Below are 20,509 nucleotides of genomic sequence, written 5' to 3'. Positions count from 1 at the left end.
TTGGTAGGCCAGGTATAATTGTAAATAGCAGCATGAAGAGGGCAAGAACACGTTAAATAGAAACCCTGCAGATTATGGCAACCAAATAAATTTTTTTGAGAGAATCAGTAAAAGAGAGAGATTGTTGTTGGTCATCCAAAATCCTTTGTGTCTACATATATAAGTGTGATTTTATTGGATATTAAAATCAAATAATAGAAAGAAAGCTGTTAGATTCAGTTTAAAGCAAATTCCAATTTAGAAGAAGTTTTAAACTTTCTTTCTCCCCTCTCCCCATCCCCATCTTTTATTTCTGCTCTCCCCAAATCACTCTTCTCTGCAGCAAGGATCGTCCAGAGTACAGAAATGGTAAGCGGAAGAGCTTTGGCAATTTTAATACACACGTTGAAAGCTACAAGGAACCTGGCATCCTGCTTTGGAATGGCTTGGAACCATCTCCCCATTTTCATGCCAGACCATGTTTTTATAATTAACTTCCCTAAAAAGGACTCCATCCTCAGTGCATGTTGTGATTTGTGGACATGCTGCAAACAAAGAGGTTTTGTGGCAAAGGAAATGTAACGGGGCCTCTTCTGTGTACTCTCCCTTATTTTTCTCCATGGCTTCTCTTCCTCACAATGCCTTAGATGTGCCTTGTGTGTGTGTGTGTGTGTGTGTGTGTGTGTGCATGTGTGTGCAAGTTGAAAGTGGCAAATAATACGTGGCAAAGTATATGCATGAGATGGTTTTATCTGCAGCTTTAGTTCTAATTGGAAAAGATTTTAAAGAGAAGGGTCTCAACTCTAAAGGTGAGGTTACCCATCCCCACCCCATTACTTTAATACGGTCAGGCAGAAAGAACTAGGATCCCCGTGCTAACAGGTCCACACAGCAACTCTGCCTCTGCTCCCACTTTCTCTCACTCCCTGTTTTACCCTGCTCAGAAAGAGGCAACACTGTTTCTCTTGCACCATCATCAACCTAGTTCTCAATGCAAAATTGGAGAATTCACCTTTGTTTCTTTCCCAGTTTTAAATGTTCCCCACCTTTGCAAGTTCTAGGTGGAATTGAGTTTAAAAAAAGAATTGTTTCCTCTTGGTCACATGTTACCTGCCCAGCCAAGACCATCACTGGATGACAAGCATTTGGCCTCTGTTTCCCCAAAGCAGAATCTGGCTTTCTGGTTGATCCTCACATGCATGTGTGCAGAAACGCAGCTGCTTTCTCTGGATAATGACAAGCTCTGAGTTGCTTCCTCTCTCTAGAGCCATTTTCTTTGACTCCCCTTTGACCTAGTCTTTGCAAGGTTTTCTCCCCATTTGGAAGCTCTTTCCTGCATCCATTTTTCATGAAGACTTTATGTGTCTCTGATCACCCTTTTAAGAAAGGGATGAGACAAATGAATTCTTCATGTGCCTCTCCTATGCCTGTGCGTAATATATTTTAGAGCCTCTGGTGGGCTAAGCAGGACTTTAATGCCCTTCTATGTCAGGGGAAAAAGATATGTTGATCTGAAAGAAATGTCACGCCAGTGGTGACATGTGTCTTCTCCATAGTATTTACAAAGAGTATTGCTCTTAAAATAACCCTAGTTAAAAATGTGAAGTCTTTAAAGAGAACAAACAAAAATAAAGCAAAGTGAACCAAACAACCACAAAAAAATAGGGTTTAAGAAATATATGCATGAGATGGTTTTATCTGCAGCTTTAGTTTGAATTGGAAAAGATTTTAAAGAGAAGGGTCTCAGCTCTAAAGGTGAGGTTACCCATCCCCACTCCTTACATTAATACGGTCAGGCCGAAAGAAGTAGGAACCCCATGCTAACAGGTCTGCACAGCAACTCTGCCTCTGCTCCCACTTTTCCTCACTCCCTGTTTTACCCTGCTCAGGAGGAGGCAACACTGTTTCTCATGCACCATCATCAACCTAGTTCTCAAGGCAAAATTCGAGAATTCACCTTTGATTCTTTCCCAGTTTTTAAATGTTCTGCACCAAATACCTTAGCAAGCCCTGGATGTCCTATGTCTAAAATATCTCAAATCTGGCAACTTACGGGAATCACACTCTCAACATCCTACTCCAAGAAACCAACAATCTCTTATTTGGATGATTTGCAGCCACATTCTGACTTGCCTTCCTGCTACCGTTCTCCTTTTCAGGATTCTTATCTCCCCCAGCAAAAGCTTCCTTGGTAAAATGTGTATCAAGTGATACCATTCCATGCTTGAATACCCTCATCTCTTGTGCTTAGATGAAGTCCCTTTCTTTCCTTGGTTTGTAAGACCCTGAATGTTCTGACCCGGGCTTGCACCTCCACCTGCACCCCACTTATCTGTTTCCATAATCCCTATGTTTCAGCCACATCTGCCTTAAATTCATCCATAAAGGCAGGCTCTTATCAGACCCTAGGTTTTCCCTACAAGCTGTCTCCTTGCACAGAATGAATTTCCCCAGATCTTCACATGCCTAGTGCACTGTCTTCCATTAGGTCTCATTCAAAATATGACCTTAAATGTTGTTTCTGAGCGCTTAATTAAGGACCCCTACTTCACTGCCTCCAGGATCATCTTCTATCCTTGCCTTGTTTGTTTGCTACAGAGCACTTATCCAACAGCTGTTATTTTGTTGAGTTATTTGCTTTTTTTTTTCCTTCTGTCTCACCCATCAGGATGTCACCTCCATTAAAACAAGGGTCTGGTGTTCTCGTCACCTTTGTATCCCCAGAGCCTGACTAAGGTTGTGCATCTAAGAAGAAAAACATCAGCAAATATTTTTTGAGCAAATGAATGAATGAATTTTTTTTTTCTGAGATGGAGTCTTATTCTGTCATCCATGCTGGAGTACAGTGGCATGATCGCAGCTCTCTACAACTTCCTCCTCCTGGGTTTAAGCAATTCTCCTGCCTCAGCCTCCCGAGTAGCTGGGACTATAGGTGCGCAGCACTACGCCTGGCTAGTTTTTTATTTTTAGTAGAGACAGTGTTTCACCATGTTGGCCAGGCTGGTCTCGAACTCCTGACCTCAGGTGATTCGCCTGCCTCAGCTTCCCAGGATGCATGGGTGGTTAAGGCTTCTTTTCAAGAAACATACCTTGCATACAGCACTAATCAATTGGTGAAAGGAAGCAGGTGAAAAAGGCTCTGAAGAAATATCTTATTCCATTTTTGAAAACCCACAATACACATTAACAAATTAAGGGCTCTGGGAAACTGTAGCACAGCATTTTTCAACCTTGGCACTATAGGCTTCTGGAACTAGCAAATCCACAGTGGTAGGGACTGTCCTGTACATTGTAGCATGCTTAGCAGTGTCCCTGGACCCTGCCTATTAGATACCAGGAGCAGCCTCCACCGTGTGACAATCAAAAACATCCACAGACATTGCCGAATCTCCCCTGGATATGTGCGTATGAGGGGTAATCACCTCCAGTTGAGAAATACTGCCTTAGAATAAAGAAGCCTATTTAACCAAGAAAGAAAATGCAGTGTTTCCCATGCTTTGTTGACCTCAAAGTCCTTTATATATAAACTTTATAGTTAGTTTACATAGTTTATACATATATAGTTTACAATTATATATCGTTTATAGATACAGTTGTTAGTTTATATAAAACTTGTTTTTATAAAAGTTGCTAGTTTATATATAACAACTATATGCTATATATAGAAGCTATATATATAAACCAAAAACTCACACATTCGGCATGGAGCCGGCACACACACTAGCCAGCCCATCCCTAAGTGCCGTTCTCCACTGCTGTCCTTTGCTCTGCACCTGCTGAAATCTGCCTTGTCTTCCTGCCTTCAAGTTTTGCTGCACATCTGGCTAATCAGGCTCCCCCCTCCAGGGGATCCTTCAGCCCTCCCACAGGATTGCAGTGGGGTGCACAGAGAACACTTTTGCCCCTCACAGAGAATATCTTTGATATTCTACCTGATACCAATCCCGCATACATCTCTCATTCGCCTAGTTGCAACCCCTTCCAACCTTATTGAGGATCTTTCTCTCATCTCTCTTCTGGATGGACCCTGTCTGTTTAGGTATGAGCTGTTAACCATTCTGGAAATATTGATCTGGAAAACTCCCTCGACGAAAGGATTCTATTTCACATGGTTACATTGCAAGCACTATGTCAAGAAGTTGGGGGAAATTTTAGAGTGAAGGAGGACTTTCTAATAGTCAAAAAATTAAAACAAATAAAAATAAATTAAAAAAAAAAAACAGTCAACTTGCCAGCTCAGCTCCGCATAGCAGTTCAGATACATTATGATGTGCTGACCTAAAAAACCCCTGGCACTTGGGAAGGTACATTTGTCTGGAACAGCTGGGGCCCCCAGACACAGAGGATGGGAGGGTCTCACTCATAAGATATTTCCCACAGGCCTCCACGAGTACTCACTTAAGACTGCTGACAGGCAGGCGATAAGAAAAAGACCCCTCCCTCACTGAGGCAGGTGTGCGAGAGACACCTGAATGCCACTGTAGAAAGGAACAGACCCTGCTCCCCACCTTCTTATACAAAGCAAAATGTTTAAGAGGAGGGAAGTAACAGAAAGCACCTGTCGCCTCTAGAACACAAGGAAAGACCAACGACGGCTAAGGGAAGGGCAGGAGAAATCCACACATTAATGTCAGCTTTAGACTGTAAGAAAAAAAAAAAAAACAAGAGGAAGCGTCCTGTGGCAGCAAAGAGCACGAATTTTAAAGTCAGACTCTCTACCTTTCTTATGTGTAAAATGACAGTAATAAAAGCATTATTAATATCTGCTAGTATTTTTGTGAGGTGCATAGAATAGAACCACACATTATGCACCAATCAATCAATGAGCACTTAAACACACACACAAAATACAATCTATGCCAGTTTGCGTTTAGTATTACACTTTGTAGGATGTGGAGATGGTTTATTACATGTTTGATACATGAAAAGCGCTAATCACTGTTATCATTCAATTACCTTCCTATAATGATTGAAACTGTTATAAAATGTGTTTAACTTCTCTGTCTTGCTATGAACCAGATTTCACTGGTCCAAGGTTGAAATTAACCAGGTGGGATTAATTTTGAGGGTATTCTGGAATGAAACAATAGAAAGAATCTGAAGCTAACCATCCCTCTTTACCTTAGTACATGCCAATCCACATCCCCTTGGAGGACAATGTAAGCTTCCTCCTCTCTGCTCACTAACATCAACGGAAAGTCAACTGCCAATGAAGCAGAAATATATCACTGATTCTTTTCAAGAACAATCTCTCCCTGAATTTCCTTTCTGGTCCTCAGATGACGATGGGTGTGATGCAGTTACAGGATCTCACGTGGGCAAAGCAGGCTTTGTTTACATGTTAACTATAGAGTTGCAGACAAACATATGCCTCCCACCTCTACTATTGGATTTGCCACCTTGCGCTGTTTAAAATGAAGCAGTGATAGAGTTTCAATGAATTTCAATCTATTTATTTATACCTGAGCGGCCTTCTGTTCACTAGTATTAAGGATCCCCAGTGCCTTACCAAAAACCAGATCCAGATTCCTCTGAATATCTGGCTAACACAGAGAAGTTTAGGAGCTTTGGTTATCTTCTAAGAGGGGTCATTTTTGAGCATTCTTTGGGCCGAGATCTAACGCTGATCTGATACATGTTACAGGCAGACAGTGATCTCTCCTCAAGTGATTAGTTCCTCTCCCCAATAGGCCACTAGGTCTCCTTCTCCAACTCATTTAACACACAATGTTGTTTCAGTGAGAATGTAATAGCTTGAAAGAAAGATTGTTCTGGGTGCCATGAAAGAGCTCTAGGTGTGGGAAAAGCAAACCTTGTTATGAACTTGGAATTAGTTACTTTCTGTGCCGCAATAGACAACACTTTTAATTTCTTTTAATCCTAGTTTCCTGAACATGCGGAGATTAGTATCTATTTGCTGAGCATGGTTGCTTTGGGGGAATCGAATATGGAATACTAATAATTGAACTGAAACTGGTCCTTCTGATATGCCACGGGACATTTGAAAACGTCACCTGTTTTATTTTATTTAATCCTCAAGCAACCCTAGGTGATATCTGCTACTATTATTTCCCTTTAAGAGATAGGGAAGCCAAGGCCCAAAGAAGTTGAGTAACTTTCTCAGCGTGGGTGTGAATTCAAATTGGATGAACTGATTCCAGATCCTGAACTCTGAAACATGGATGTATCACCTCCAATGGACAAGTCAAAAAAATGTTAATGCATAAAATGCTCTGAAAATGTCAGTACTCTGATTACTTCTATTGCTGGTACTCTAGTACAGTACCCATATAGAAGTATTCTACATTTCTAAAAACACAAACAAAAATGTAATGATGTTTAAAGAAGTCATTAAATGGCCGGTGTGATGTAATCCCAAGACTTTGGGAGGGTAAGGTGGGTAGGTCACTTGAGGTCAGGAATTTGAGACCAGCTTGGGCAACATGGTGAAACTCAGTCTCCAGTAAAAATATCAAAATGAGCCAGTTATGGTCGCACGTGCCTGTAATCCCAGCTACTTGGGAGGCTAAGGCAGGAGAATCCCTTGAACCCGGGAGGCAGAGGTAGCAGTGAGCCGAGATCCCACCACTGTATTCCAGCCTGGGCGACAGAGTGAGACTTCTTCTCAAAAAAAATAAAGAAGTCATTAAACTCATCTAATATGTTAACTATTAATCTGGCTGCAAAAGACTCCGACCAGCACTGAAATAGCACTCTCAAAATAACAGAGATATGTTTAAAATTGTGGTAGAAATTTTCCAGATATAGATTCTATGCTTGATCAGCAAACAATGTGACATGTTGAGATGTTATAACAAAAGCAGCCTTCTTGCAAACTCGTTTCTGAGATGGAGTAAATTAGATCAGAAAAGTGAGTGAGATGAGTAAAACTGTGACCCACCCCTACGTCCTTCACACCTTTCTTCTTCAGTTTCACGGATACCTTAGGGAGGCTTAAGGGACGAGATTGAGAAGTTCTACTCTTGGATGGCTTGAAAGTTCAGCTTCTTAATCTATGAGACCACGAGGCAAGAACAGACACCTAAGAGACTCCAGCTAGAACAGGGTCTCTTCTCTCCCTTCCAAGCTTAAATCTCCATGTATCTTAACAATGATGAATTTATTTACGTAAATAAAATACAAAAGGGCAAAACTGTACTAATAAAATAGCACTATTATTTTTATTGGCAAAAACAAAGAAGTTAGCAAATAGTTATTTAACATTGGTGGGAGAAAGGTGGTGTCATGATTCAGCCTGTGTTCAGGAAATGGACTTGTTTAGAGAAAAAAATTTTAGTCCATGGACGCTCAGCTATAAGAAAATAAGCCTCTCAAAGTTAATTGATTGATTGATTCATTCATTGATCTGCTAATCCATGCATCTCATGAATACCAACTGTGGCTCAAACCCTATGCTAGTAACTGAGATTCCCAAAATGAATATACCCTGCCTTCAAGGAACTTACTGTATGGAAGACAGGAACAAGCACAAAAATAAAAACCGGTTCAAGATGAACAGATTCCGATAGAAGTATAAACATAGTGTCCTAACCTCAGTAAGTGATGGCGCTGATAGGAAGAAAAGAAACCTTCAAACACACTTATAACCACAGTGCTCTCTTCCTGGCCCTATGCAGAAATGAACTGTTGTGGTCCCTGTCCTTGTAGGGCTCACAGGTCAGCAGGGAAGATAAGACACCATAGAGAAAAATGTTTTGCAAGGAAGGAAATGTCGAATGTCATGAAACAGATTCAAACAGGGAGTTGAGAATTCTGGGGAGGCACAAATGCACCCAGCTAGGGGCATCAGAAGGCCTTCCTGGAAAAGGTGGTATTGGGTCTGGTTCTGAAGCTTCTGAGCATATGTAACGCCCTGGGCACCGGGCATGGAAAGATCCCACAATCAGTAGCATTCAGTTTGATTTTGCACCTGATTTCTTGGTGCATGTGGTATTATTAAGTTCCTAAACATAAACATATTCCTTTTAAAATCCATCTTCAAAGTAGGCTGGAGTTCCAGGCCCATGGGGACTTGACATATCAAAAGAAACTTGCTGACACAGACTGGAGTATGCAGCATGATCTGTTCTCATATACGATTTTAATGTTTCTCATTTTGCAGTCTTGCCAGCCTCCATCTATCATCAACTGTCACATTTAAGTTTCCTAAATGACTGCTTTTTAACTTTTGTCATTTATTCAGCAAGGAGATATATTCTAAAGCCTGACCTCCCCCCAGCCCACCCCTGTGATTGTATCTCAATATTAATAATGAGGCAGAGAGAAGAGAAACTTTGCTTCATTCACAATAAGCCAAGGGTTTTTTTTTAATTTAAGAAAATAAGAGCATAATATGTTTCTGGTTTCAAATTCAAGCACTGATAGAATTCTGTCACCTCTCGATGATTTAGGGTGAAATAATATAAAACCAGTAGGAACTGGAAGAATAGAATGTATTGAGAGTTGCAATTAAATGAGAGAGGCAGACAGGGAAGGGGAGAAAGAGGGACGGAAGGAGGGAGAGAGAGAGAGAAAGAGAGAGAGAGAGAAGCAGACATGGAGCTCTTTGTAACATTTCTGCATAAAGGATCAAAGAAAATGTCTCCCTCTTTTCCAAAATGTAGGAGGGAAGCAGCCACACATTTCTAGACTCAGATGCTGGGAAAGAAATAAGGGCATTGTTAATTCTGCTTTAACATTACTATCCTGTGTTTTTTAATCTGACCTCCAGCTGATCACTTCTAAAGGTGCCATGATGGTAGGTGAACTTTCTGGATGGATTCAGCTTTTTCCATCAAGTGGAAATGACTTATAGTGGGTAAAAGTGTGAACTAAGCACAGATGATGTCAGATAAAAACACTTGTAGGATGACCACATGATCTCCTTTTCCCAAAATGAGTTCCAGTTGACACCTGTTTTCCCAGCATTTCATCTATTTAGTATTCTTTTTAACCAGTGTCCCGGTTTAGACAATGAATTACATGTTTACCCTGCTCGTGGGTAAAATGCACTCAGCATACAAAGCTCACAGCACAGCATAGGAGAACACTAAGAAACACTGAGATGCCACAGTATCTGTGGAGCCAGGCAAGTAAGGTCAGTCTCTCTCTCCTTATCCAAGGAAAAGAGGCCAATATCTACTCAAGTTGCTCTCTGGGACTCTCCCTATAGACCAATTTAGCAATATTAAACCTGAGAAGGTGCTTGACAAAGCCCTCAGTAACTTTTCAGAGAGTAGTCCTTTGGTAATATTATTGGAAGTAACTCATCTGTAGGAGTAGCATGCAATTAGTAAGTGATACTCGTCCAGTGGGAAAAATATGCTTAACTATCAACTCCTAATCTCTGTTCATTTAATCTCCATTAGAGATGCCACAGTTTATCTGTCCATGTTTTTAAAAAGAAATGAGAGCTTCTGATTCTAGCTAAGATGAAATAAGGACATTCCGCCCCATCTCCTCCACTGATTGCAACTCAAGACTCAAAATGGAATATATAAAGAAACTATGTGATGATTCTGGAAAGCAAATGATTTCAAGGAAATTGGAGAGGCAAATTAAAACTCAAAGTATAATATTCTAATTAGTATTAATATTCTAATTAGTATTGTAGAGTTTTTTGTTTTTGTTTTTGTTTTTACCTGTATTCAAAGTTTATATTGGAGAGCAACCTAAATCCCAGAACCACACTGTAAATGTGGACAGAAAAAGCTCTAGGAGAAACCCTCTCCGTCTTGTCAGAGGATGGAAAGGACAGCTGCAGATGGCAAGGATGGAAAGAATCCCTGTGTGGACTTTTCCCTCTTTTTTACTCTTCAGGTCCTGCACCCAATGCAAGCGCCAGTCAGGAACCTGCTGTCCTGCAGCAGAAGTGGAAACAGCAGACCTGCAGACCCTTAGAAACTAGCCGAGATAAAATATTTCTCTCTGACTAGAAGAGCTGAAAAAAATTAAAAGCCCTATGTTCTTAAGACAGTAAGGGATTTTTTTTTTTTTCTCTCTCTCTCTCTAAATCACTGCTTTCAGCCTTGCTGAAACCTAGCTACAAGAAATGTGTGGCAGTAAAGGAGACTAAAACCCAGATTTTCTGGTCAAAAGACCAGGAAAAGGAGCCCACAGATGCCAGTGAATATAGGTGGATTCACAGAGAGGTAAGGATCGGAAAACTATATATATGCTGGAAATCTGTACATGACATCCTGGCCTCACTACTGAGCATATGTCTGGAATTGACCGGACACAACACAGAAAATGCTTTGAAAAGTAAACTACAGAGTAGAAACACTTCCCAGGGTCTATACTGGTCTCTGGGTCATACCCTTATGGGAAGGACCAAAAGGCACCTCCAGCTGATCAAGACCTTTGAAAACTTAACTGACATAGAACCACAGACCACAGAAGTCAGATCAGGACTTGTGATCTGAACCTAAGAAAGTTAGGACCAGCTAAATTAAAAATGCCAATCCTGTCTAGAGAGTTTTAACAAAATCCAGACTCTCATAGCCTACTCTTCAAAGTCACCAGGAACTCATTCAAGTTTGATAGACATAAAAAGAACCAGTCCAATCTCACTAACTCAAGCAATGAGACAATCTACAGACACTAATTCTGAGATGATCCACATTTTGGAACAATCAGACAGACTTTAAAGCAGTCATTATAGACGTCCTGTGAAACAGCGGTGACCAATTATTAAATAAATGGTAGGACAGAAAGATTCAACGGGGAATAAAAACTCTAAAAATAACTGAGTAGAAATTTCAAAAATAAAAATTATAATAACAAAATAAAACAAAATAAAATCATTGGATCATAAAGGCGATAAAGGAAAAAGCCTTTGAACTTGAACACAGATCAAGAAAACCTAGTCAATCTAAAAAACAGAAAGAAAAATGTAAAAACCTAAGGTGGACAGCCTTAAAGACCACTAGAACAATATACGAGTTCTAAATTTTTTATCACTGGGGTTCCAGCAGGAGAGAAGAAGAAATTGGTTCAAAAACAAAAAAAAGTTTTGAGAATATAATGGCTGAAAACTTTCCCAAAACGTGAAAGATGTATAACTAGAACTTCAAAAATCTAAGTGATCTTTAATAAAGAATAAACTCAAAATAAACCATGCTCAAAAAAAATTATAAAGTACTGAAAACTACAAATAAAGAAAAATTTCCAGAGCAGAAACAAAAGTTATATTCAAATGACTTAGATTTGTCATCACGAACCATAAAGAACCGAAGATAGTGTAACAGCATTTTTATCATGCTGGGGGAAGAAAGAGAAAACAACTCCAAATTTTATATACGGCAAAACATTTCTTAGGAATATTTTCATATAAAGCAACAAAAAAATCGTATATGTATATGCACCTAACAACAGCAATTCAAAATGCATAAATCAAAATATTATAGAACTGAAAAAAGAAACAGACTAATTCAAAATTATTTTTGAAGACAAACACTCCTATCTCAGTAAACAGAACAAACAGAAAAACAGTACATATATAAAACACTACCATTCAACTTAACCTAAGCTACATTATAGAAGATTTTATCCAACAACAGTGGAATACATATTCTTTTCAAGTTTACATGGAACATTCACCAAGTTAGAACACATTCTGGGTCACAAAACTATACATTCATGACAAAAGAACAAAATTTTCAGCGAATTATAAATAAAAGAAAGTTTCCTTAATCTGATAAAGACCATTTATATAAATCCTGAAAAGAGTGCTACATTATAATTGTGATAGTGGTAACACAAATCTACATGAGATAAAATTACATGAAACTACATACATATGCACACGTACACATAAACAAATGTGCATAGAACTGGGGCAATCTGAACAAATTTTGTGAATTATACTAATGTCAATTTCCTGGGTTCAAGATTGCTCTAAAAGACCAAGTATGGTGGCTCATGCCTGTAGTCCCAGCACCTTGGGAGGCAGAGGCAGGTGGACCACCTGAGGTCAGGAGTTAGAGACCAGCCTGGCCAATAGGCTGAAACCCTGTCTTTACTAAAAATACAAAAATTAGCCAGGCATGGTTGCATGCACTTGTAGCCCCAGTTACTCAGGAGGCTGAGTCAGGAGAATTGCTTGAAACTGGGAAGCAGAGTTTGCAGTAAGCTGAGATCACACCACTACACTTCAGCCTGGATGACAGCAAGGCTCCATATCAAAATAAATAAATAACAGAATGAGAGAAAATGTTTGCTAATGGCATATCTGAAAACTTATATTTAGACTCACACACAGAGAAATTTATGTGTATATACATATGTGTGTGCACATATACACACACACACACACACACACACACACACACACACACATTCAAATCAACAATAAGATAGACAACCCAATGAAAGTTGATAAAAAAACTGAACAGGGAACCATCCTTTTCTTGGGGTTGCACTACTGTCCAGTGAGCATAGTGTGGGCAGTACTGCTAACGCCTAAACAACACACTCACATCAACTAAAGCCCTGCTTTATGCTGGTGCAATTTTTGGAAAAAAATGAAAAAAAAAGAAAGCTGAACAGGCATAATAACTTATGGCAGCACACATTTTAGAGTGCCTTTGAATAAAGTAACAATACCAAGTGTTAACATGGAAGCAGAGCAACTGGAACTCTCACACATTCCTAGTGGGACTGCAAAATGATATCGCTACTCTGAAAAATATTTTCATAGTCTCTCATGAGGTTAAATATACCCTTACATTATGACCAAGCAATACTACTACTAAGTATTTATCATACAGAAATGAAAACGGGTTCATACAGAAAATGTTTCATAAATGTTTATAACAGTGTTATTCATATAACCTTAAAAATGGAAACAGCTCAAACATCCTGCAGTGGTAGAAAATGGATTAAAAACAAAATGATTCAGCCATGCAATGGAAGCCTACTCAGCATTTCATTGTTGGCATACACAGCAACATGGGTGAATGCTTTATGTTTAGTGAAAGAAGTCAGTATCAAAAGATTATTCAATGTAAAATACCATGCATATGACATTCTGTAAAGGGAAAGACTCCAGAGAGGGAGAGAGAGAGAGAACAGACCAGTGGTTGACAAGGGTTATGGGCTAATGAAAAGTGTGACTGCTAAGAGACAGCACCAGGAAATGGTGGAGCTGAGAGAACTGTTCTGCGTCCTACTGTGGATGAGGTCACATTTCTCTGCATTTGTCAACATTCACAGGATTGTACATCAAAAAGTGAATTATACATGATGTACATTAAATTTCACCATATATTCAACACCCGCCTATGAGTGAGAACATGTGGTGTTTGATCTTCTGCTCTTCTGTCAGTTTGCTGAGAATGATGGTTTCCAGGTTCATCCATGTCCCTACAAAGGACACCAACTCATTGTTTTTGACAGCTGCATAATATTCCATGGTGTATATGTGCCACATTTTCCCTGTCCAGTCTATCATCTATGGGCAATGAGAACACATGGACACAGGGAGGGGAGCACTACACACTGGGGTCAGTTGGGGGGAAATAGGGGAGGGACGGTGGGGGGTGGGGAGCTGGGGAGAGATAGCAAGGGGAGAGATGCCAGATGTAGGTGATGGGGAGGAAGGCAGCAAATCACACTGCCACGTGTGTACCTATGCAACAATCTTGCATGTTCTTCACATGTACCCCAAAACCTAAAATGCAATAAAATAAATAAATGGGGGAAAAATTCACCATATGTAAATTTAAGAAATCAAATAGCAAACTGGAAAAAATGGTCCTAGGGTCAGTTGGATAACAAGATTTATCTCCTCAATTTTGAGCGCTTTAAACCACCCTGGCCCACAAAACAGACCCCCAGCAATGAGATAATAAGAAGTGGTCTAAGGTTGCACAGATGGTCCCATGTGCTGGAAACAGGAACATCATTTGACTTGAGTAATAGGGTATGAATATTTGTTTACATTTTCTAAAATTTGCAAGTCTAGAGCAAAACCAATTTATACCTTATGCAGGGACAAGTTTCAAAGGTGGGCTCTCAATAACATTAACAGGGTCAGTATAGTCAATAATAACTGTATATTGCATGTCTGTATCAAACTATCTCACGTACCCCTCAAATATATCCACCTACTATGTAACCACAAAAATGTTTCAAAATAATTTAAAAAATTTAAACTTAGTTGAAATTCAGGTGGAAATTTCATCCACCTGAGAGGTAACCACTATTCCAAATGATGTTCATTATTTTACTTGATTTAAAATAGTCTTGCATACATACACACATGGCACATACACATACTTTAGCTTAATTTGTTAATATACTTTTTTAAAATGCTATCAAACTATATCTCGCTTGAGGGACTTTATTTTCCAAACAATGCTTCTAAGTCAGACCCATAGTGACTTGTTCAGCATTCATTTCTATTGCTGTATGGTATTTTATTGTAGGAATATATCTAAATGTATTTTCTTCTTCTGGAATTTAGGTTGTTTCCAGCTTTGTTGGCTTATTTGTTTTCACAGTAGATAATACTGCTAGGACCATACTTGTACATGTTTCCAGGGAGTCATGTGGTAACATTTCCCTGGAGTAAAATTGCTAGGCATAAAATTGCTAAGTTGTGAAGTATATGTGAATATTAAATTTCACAATATAATATAAACTTGTTTGCCAAAGTTTTTGGACAAAATAACACTTACATCAAAAGTTTATAAAGTAATCTTCTTCATCAATACCCTTTACTACTCTTATGATTATTAAGACTATTTAAGTTTTGCCAACCTATTAGGCACAAATATTATTCTCATTGGGGCTTCTTTTATGTTTACATGTTTTCTAATTTTTTCCACATTACAGAATATGTTAAAATTACCTTTTTTTTTTTTTTTTTTTTTCATAAGTAACAGTAAAGCTGCTCCAATGTAGAAGTGACTTACCCAGCAGATTTGGACATTACAGATCCCATGTGAATATACTGAGGGTTGAAGGCATTAATGTCTCATTCCACTAATACACCAAATAAGTTGGGGAGGTCTGGATAAAGAATAAATTAGATAATGGTGCCTAGGAGAACTAGAGAGCTGTCTACAGGGTCAATTAATTGCCCACACGAGACTGCAACTTCCATAACACACAGATAAGTTCAGATGTTGATGGAAACTTGGAGGATACAAACTTTCTAAGGAGACGTCTCCTTGATGTATTTTCTGCTAAAAACGGTGTGATGTACAATAGCCAAAGTCCTGGGCCCTCAGCTTCATTGAGCAAATGTAACAGCCCTGGATTTCCCAACCCTAAAATTTGGTTTCACGAGGCAAATGAATCTATATTTCTCAAAGCTATTGTTAGTTGGGCCATTATTGCATAGAGTCTAACATGTTGCTGGTTAGTATACAGCTCAGTATTTGTTGAGCACCTCCTATTGTCCTACCACTAGACATCTTAATTATGTCAATAAATAGAGAAAAAGAACCCACCTCCAGCCACTGCAAGAAGTGATATGTAAAATGAAAAGATAATGTTAATGGTAATATCCATTATTACTGAGAAACTTCTAAGGGTCAGATTCCTTATTTCTGTCATCTTTAGTACCAATCAGGCAATGGGGACATGCATGTAGCCTAGACAAGTAACTTGATGTTCTGCTGAGTTCTGTCATACGAAAACCATCCAATAAGTTAGCGGTAGAAATGGTGTTTGAGACAGGTTTATGAAGCTCCAAAATCCACACTCTTTCTTCTAAGACTTTTTCATCCATTTCTACCACTCACCTATTCCCTGACTCACCCTTGCAATGACGCAATGGAATTCTAGTATGAAAGAAAGATTCTGACACCAGTAATTCAAGACAAAAGCTATAGTAAGACCTATGCGCCAACTACAAATGGTGCATTGGCATAAGGTAACTACTCAGAAGTTCTTACATCCTCATTTGCCTAGATTAGTCCTGGTTTATTTCGGTTGTCCCATCCAGTTAGTGGCTCTGTTAACTCCCAAAAGTGTCCCAGTTTTCCTTTCTATAGGAAACATCAGGATGGCATCCACATACATGAAAGGCATGGTTTGCACCAAGAATTAATCTGCTACAGGCTAATGTTTCCACTCAGTTGTCATCATTGCCATCAACATATTTGTTTGATGTCTGTCATAAAGTGTCACCATAGATGCTGGCATGTTCTTCTATTTTTCTGCAGCTGAATATGTCAAGGAGAAAACAGGGTGTTTGGGACTTTTCTTGAGCTGAAAATCATTTTGAAGTTGCGAGTAACTCCTTTAAGAATTAATGTAACACTCTGATCACAAGCAAAGGATTCCCACTTTGCAATCAGCTTTCCAGAGTTTTGAGAGATGACATTTAAAGAGCTGGAGATTTTTCAGCACTGCAGCATTTATAGGTGCAGCCAACTCATTGTTATCTTTGCTTCTGGAAGACAGGCAGCACATGGATAATTAAAGTATATAGAAAACTCCCTCGTCATATTTTAGTCTTAAGAGATGCAGTAGAATATAACTTTGAGGCGTTCAATTGGATGTAAGATTAGAGATGGGAAGACATAGTGTTACTCGGAGGTGGTCTCTGTAGGCAAACTGCCTAGGTTTGAATTTAGATTCTCCCACTAACCAATCATGCGGCCCTCTTCAAGGTATTTTAACTTATTTATGAAGTAGAAATTTTAATAAGACATGGAGACTCTACTGAAAATTATATGATAGAACATATGCAAAGCAGTTGGGATAGTTCCCTAGACTGTAGCAAATATTTGATCTTATCATTGTTAACTTAAACAGAGATGGAGGCAGTGCAATACACATCTGGATTCTAGAGATGAGGGTCAAACACTGGGGAAAATGAGCATAAATATCTATTTTTACCTTTATGTTTATGCAGAAATTCATATCAATGAAACATTAAAATGCATCTTTCAATTTCATTCATTTTTTGCTATCATCTCTGACACCAGCCTAGTTGGAGCCACCAGCATCTCTACACCATAGCTTTTTTTTTTTTTTTTTTTTTTTTTTTTTTTTTTTTTTTTTTTTTTTTGAGATGAAGTTTTGCTCATCACCCAGGTTGGAATGCAATGGCATGGTCTTGGATTACTGCAACCTCTGCCTCAAGTGATAAGCGATCCTCCTGCCTCAGTTTCCCAAGTACCTGGGATTACAGGCATGTGTTGCCAGGCTCAGCTATTTCTTTTCTGTATTCTTAGTAGAGAGAGGGTTTCACCATGTTGGCCAGGCTGGTCTTGAACTTCTAACTTCAGGTAATGCACCCACCTCAGCCTCCCAAAATTCTGGGATTACAGACATGAGCAACCACGCCCAGCTTCTTTCTTTCTTTCTTCCTTCCTTCCCTCCCTGCCTCCCTTCCTTCCTCTCTCTCTCTCTCTCTTTCTTTCTTTTTGAGATGAGGTTTCACTCTTGCCACCAAGGCTGGAGTGCAATGGCACGATCTCAGGTCACTGCAGCCTCTGCCTCCCAGAGTCAAGTGATAAGCAATTCTCCTGCCTCAGCCTCCCGGGTAGCTGGGATTACAGGCATGCACCACCAGGCCCAGCAATTTCTTTTGTGCATTTTTAGCAGAGACAGGGTTTCACCGTATTGGCCAGACTGGTCTTGAACTCCTGATCTCAGGTGATCTACCCAGCTCAGCCTCCCCAAATGCAGGGATTACAAACATAAGCAACTGCACCTGGTCCCCATAGCTTCTTTTATGAGTCATGTTGCATCATATACTTCTCTCTTCTAATCCCTTATGAACAGAGTAGCCAAGTGGCTTTTGGAAAAGTAAACATGATCATGAAACTTGGTTGTGTAAAGTCCTTCCTTATCTTCCTAAGGCTGTCCTGATGTGGTCAACAGGATCTGAGTAAATCAGCTTCACTGCGATTCCAGGCTTGTCAGGTGCCAATTTGCTATGTACGTAGTAAAATCACTCTGTATATACTCTCAATTTCTTAGTCAACACCTCCCCCACTGAAGAACCAGGGATATGTACCCCTCACTGTCTCTCTGATCTTCTGTTTACATCTCAATTATTGTGAAGTCTCAGTTTAAATGACATGTCTCCCAGGGACCCTCCCCTTATCACTCAGACACAGGCAGCCATCCTGTTATTCGGTCTCAAAAACTGCATTTCCTACATAGCTATTGCTTGCTAAATAACTTTAATTAGTTACTGAAACCTAGCAACTAAATGACAAATATAAAAATAAAATATTTACATTGATTTTAATGGGAAAAATTATTTGCAGTTCTGTTTCAAATCAGCATATCTAAATAATTCATACAGCTAGGAATAATACATAGGAATTGAATGATAAGAAAGTAGGGAATATGCAATAGCTTGAAAGTAAATAAATAGTCTGCATGTGGAATGTGATCTAATGAAGATTTTACTGGTCAGGGGAGAGAGAATATTTGATTGTGGCTAGTAGCTAGAAAGGCAGTGAGAAGAACGTGAAGTTATTTGGAAGAATTCTTTCTCCCGTATACATGTCCCAATATTTTGGGGGAACTCATACGACCTTTCACTCAAACTACACTTAAAAGGAAAGTTATAGCACAGAAAAATAACTTTAAAGCAAAATCAAGGCTACACACAAAAGTATGTTAGAATGTTCTGAAGTAGTACTCAAGTAAAAAGAACATGAGTATAGGATACTATATCATCATCCCTCTCACTTGGCAATGCAAAATATTTGGGGTTCATCTAAACATCACACATAATTCAAATTTGTTATACATGACATTCTCTTACTAGAAATTCTTATGAAGAGAAAATAGGTTGTAATGTCCAAATATAACTTCTTAAAATGCAGTTTTTGTATCAGGAATTTTATTGAAAGAAAGCATTTTATTAAGCTAAAAGTAGTATACGATTTCAAAATAGCTTATAACTTTTAAATTATATGTATAATACATGTATGTATAATCGTGTTAGTTATAATTTATAACTGTAAGTCAACAGCAAAGATATAATTCTCTAAGGTAAGTCTATAATTACACATTTACTTGCATAAATATTTGTTTAATATTCCATCTCTACCACTAGAGAATAAATTCCATGAAGGGAATTTACTGTTGTATTCCTGGCACCTGGCACAGTGCAATAAACAATGTCTTAGGATGGTGTCCCATGGTACAGAAATCAGAGCCAGGAAAAAGCAAGGCTGAACTGAAAGCAAGAAATAAGCAAGTTCATGGAGGGATAAAGGACAGTTCTTAAACTATTACCATGAGAGACATGAGTGGGGGACTATGGGACAGACACACACATTATTTTCATACATTCTTTTATATTTAAACTGGTAAATAGTTTATTGTTTCTTCATTTAGACCCCAAAGTAGAAAAGATGTGATCAGGTTTCTGTATAATGTCTTTTTCTCTCTCTGTCTTTTGATACAAATAAAACATCTGTTGTGATGGTTGTCACAGGACATGCATGACTCGATAAATGGTTTACATATTTCACAGGTAATTTATTTCTCAAAATACAAATAAACAATATAAGTTGTTATGTGCGCCATTAGCCCAGTGTGTGATGCCACAACCACATATATGCTAAATCATGTGTGAGCTTCTTAACACCTTCTCTCCTAGTTTCAGCACAGTGAGGTTGGACAGCTCCCTTTGGATAGGCGGGTTTGGCCTTTCTAAGACACAAGTTCAATTAGATTCAACAAATAACCTTTGTACATGCTAAGATAATTTAAACATGAGTCAATGTGACCGAAAAACCACAACCTGAAGTCTTTTCATACAGGGTGAAGCAAAATGTGCAGTGGCTTTGAAAATGACCTTCTTAATGAAGACATAGGTTGTACTGGTAGCAAAGTTTTATTTAAGCGCCTTTCAGATGCATACCTGTTTTCAACCAAGTTAAATTGCCCCCCGCCCCACCCTGACCCCCACCAAAAGGGAAAGAAACAAGTTTGACCTATTTTGAGCCAAAGTCACACTGTTCTGACTGTTAAGAATATGATTAGCTTCTGAGAGTGGCTGGTGTCCTGGGTTTTCAATCATGTTAGAATTCTGGAATAATGGAATTTCTTATGAGGTCCATGAAAAGGTCTTATAGACTTTCAACAGCAACTTCCTCCTCCTTCCTAGGAATGATATTTACTTCTGCCAATCAACTTCTGTTTACGGCTATATGGATATACAGGTTTATAGTCTGGTCTATGTTAAAAGATCTGAAAAGTAGGCGTGCATTCAATATCCTTCACCCAGGTTCAAATGTCAATTGATCTTGCTTTAATGGAAGTTCATTAGTTCTTCCAGCATTAAAATTTCAGACGAATATTATTTTAATAAAAATTGGTATCAGACTAGACCATAAGTAAAAGTCAGATCCCATTGTCCATATGGAAACCTATATTTGAATCCTACATTCACCACTGGTTATTGCTTATTTTCATGTGCTTTAATTTTCTTATCCCCAAGGTGGGAATTACAGCAATATGTAACATGGCAGAGTCATGGCAGATTAAATTATAATTGTTGGTTTACATTTTTGTTGAGTTCATTACCTATTAAACACTTATA

At 38.8% G+C, this 20,509-nt stretch overlaps 1 non-coding gene across 1 annotated transcript; it reads left to right on the top strand.

Moving 5' to 3' along the window:
* Positions 1 to 12,377: 12,377 nt before the first annotated feature.
* On the top strand, positions 12,378 to 12,501 carry LOC119472239. Its single transcript, XR_005201357.1, has one exon. It is a non-coding gene; the product is annotated as a U4atac minor spliceosomal RNA (small nuclear RNA).
* Positions 12,502 to 20,509: the final 8,008 nt, after the last annotated feature.

Source organism: Cebus imitator, unplaced genomic scaffold (assembly GCF_001604975.1).
Source record: "Cebus imitator isolate Cc_AM_T3 unplaced genomic scaffold, Cebus_imitator-1.0 Scaffold4, whole genome shotgun sequence".
Taxonomy (NCBI): Eukaryota; Metazoa; Chordata; class Mammalia; order Primates; family Cebidae; genus Cebus; species Cebus imitator.
The sequence above is the reverse complement of the archived record's forward strand: the minus strand, read 5'-3'. Positions and strand labels throughout refer to the sequence as shown.